Raw genomic sequence first — 2,755 nt, forward strand, 5'->3', positions numbered from 1 at the left:
CACAATACCTGCTCCAGAACGTTACCAAACTTACACATAAGTTTTAACACAAAACCTGCTCCAGAACGTTACCAAACTTACACTTAATTTTCATCAGAACACCTGGTAGAGAACTTTACCAAATTTACACATAAGTTTTATCACAATACCTGCTCCAGAACGTTACCAAACTTACACATAAGTTTTAACACAAAACCTGCTCCAGAACGTTACCAAACTTACACTTAATTTTTATCAGAACACCTGGTAGAGAACTTTACCAAATTTACACATAAGTTTTATCACAATACCTGCTCCAGAACGTTACCAAACTTACACATAAGTTTTAACACAATACCTGCTCCAGAACGTTATCAAACTTACACATAAGTTTAACATAATACCTGCTCCAGAACGTTACTAAACTTACACATAAGTTTTAACACAATACCTGCTCCAGAACGTTACCAAACTTACACATAAGTTTTAACACAATACCTGCTTCAGAACGTTACCAAACTTACACATAAGTTTTAACACAATACCTGCTCCAGAACGTTACCAAACTTACACATAAGTTTTAACACAAAACCTGCCCCAGAACGTTACCAAACTTACGCTAGCTCGTCCCTAATTTTGAAGCGATAGACTAAAGCCAGTCAACACCATCCACTGCCAACTCTTGAGCTACTCTTTACCAACGAATTGTGAGATTGACTGTCACTTTGTAATGCCCCAACGGCTGAAAGGGAGAGCATGTTCGGCGACAGGTTTAGAACCCGCGCCATTCTGATTACGAGTCGAGTGCCCTAACCACCAGGCCACTTTTGAACTATTGATCAGATCTAGTCAGCAACACACTACCACCTACCATACACTCTAAGGAATTGACTGCCACTCTTATAACGCACACACACACACACAGCTTAGAGTGCAGAGAATATTTTTGTGGTGTCGCAAAGTTTCGAATCCGGCTCGTGAGCTCCGAAATCCAGAGCTTTTCACCACAGGTCCAACCCACGATCTATACTATATATATGTGTGTGTATAATAGACTAAGAAATACATATGAATCTGAGTAAAATATCTGATAACCTTAGGACTACATAAACATGGTGGTTTTTTTTGTGTTTTTTTGTATATAAACCGTATTCATTAGAAATGCTTCGCACGCTCTCCAGGAACCGTAAAACGTAATTCGATGAAAAGAGCCTGAGTATTCGCCTAGCGAATTTTTGTTATGACAAAGTATATAGAGACAACCCTAATTACAGACCTAATGGTAAAGACGAGGGGGAGGTATTGAGGGGTTTTACTATGGCTTTATTCAGTAAGACTGAGCATTCTTCTTTATGTTCCGAAAACAACTAATGAAAATAGACACGACAATATTATTGCCATTTTATCGTAGTTCTCTCTCGTTTTCATCAACTCTCGCGTTACCTCGCGACGTTTACGGGTTTCCTAGGTGCAAGTGGAATTCAAGTAATCTATTTCTTCCTTCTTCTTTGTCTTCTCTTGTACTGATACCTGAAAGTGGGGAGAAACACAGGAGAAAAACTGAATTACAAAAAAACTATATTAATCTGACTTAAGTGTAACAACATGCACGCTCCTAAAATATACATAAACTAGTTAACATTAGCAGCGTGTGACTTACCACGTGCTCTTTATTTTTTCTTGGTTGAAACGGCTTATGGCGATTGACAGATCGGAGTTTCTATTTTCAAATAAATTATGTCGTTATTGTTCTGTAGCTTTTGTTAAGATATTACTCAAATAGCATCAAATTTATTGTTCACGAAAAACCTCAAATTCAGTCTTTTTTATTCCGTTCATTACCGGTGGAGTCCACATATTGAAATATATTGAGAAATTTTACGCTTCTGTAAAAAACAAGAACTAACAAAAAAAAGATGACGACGTCGCTCATTTTCCATGTAGAACACTGGGAGGCCCAGTAGTAATTAATTGAAATAATTATAATAATGTTGGCGTTTTTATTTAATTTTTTTTATGTGTAACTCGTGTGAGGCTAACATATGTTTTTTGTTTTGAAGTTAAGCATCACCGGTATCGAAACCCGGATTCTAGCGTTATAAGTCCGCAGACATACCGCTGTGCCACTGGGGAGCCGTTATACATGCACACACAGAGATATATTAAACATTTAACCTATTTTTATTTTATTAGCAGTTAAATTTTTCTTTACTAAAAACATAAGAGTTGCATACCTACTTACGTCGTAGCCAAACCATTTTCACGTCACTGCTTTTCGTCTTCAAAAACGCCAAAATCTTTAAGTTTAAAACAGTAGTACAAAAATAATACTTGTAAATTCTATTTACAAAATACCTTCTTGAGGAAGCCAATGTTCAAATTGCTTAGATGATTCAATTGTTGTCCGTAGTCCTATCAAAATACATTCGTACATTTACCTCATTTTTTTTATTTTGTTTAAATAAAATACTCTCTCAAAGCTTTTATTTTTTGTTGTTGTATTTCAGTACTCTAGATTGTTTCGTGTTTGCCGGTTAATTTATTCAAAATTCTGAAGAGTTTACTAAAAATAACTAAGTACGAAGCCTTGGAAATGGTGAAAAGAAACTACAAAACAACAAAGTTTCTTCACTATTGTTACGTCTCCGTTTGTTAATTAACTTTCCGTAACTTCGTTCCGACGAAACTTTAGTGACACAAGTTCTTTCTTAAATAAAACGGGTTTATTCTTTCTGAATATAACTTTACCGATACCCTCAACTTCACCAGTTGCGCT

The sequence above is a fragment of the Limulus polyphemus genome, unplaced genomic scaffold, assembly GCF_000517525.1.
Source record: "Limulus polyphemus unplaced genomic scaffold, Limulus_polyphemus-2.1.2 Scaffold6517, whole genome shotgun sequence".
Lineage (NCBI taxonomy): Eukaryota > Metazoa > Arthropoda > Merostomata > Xiphosura > Limulidae > Limulus > Limulus polyphemus.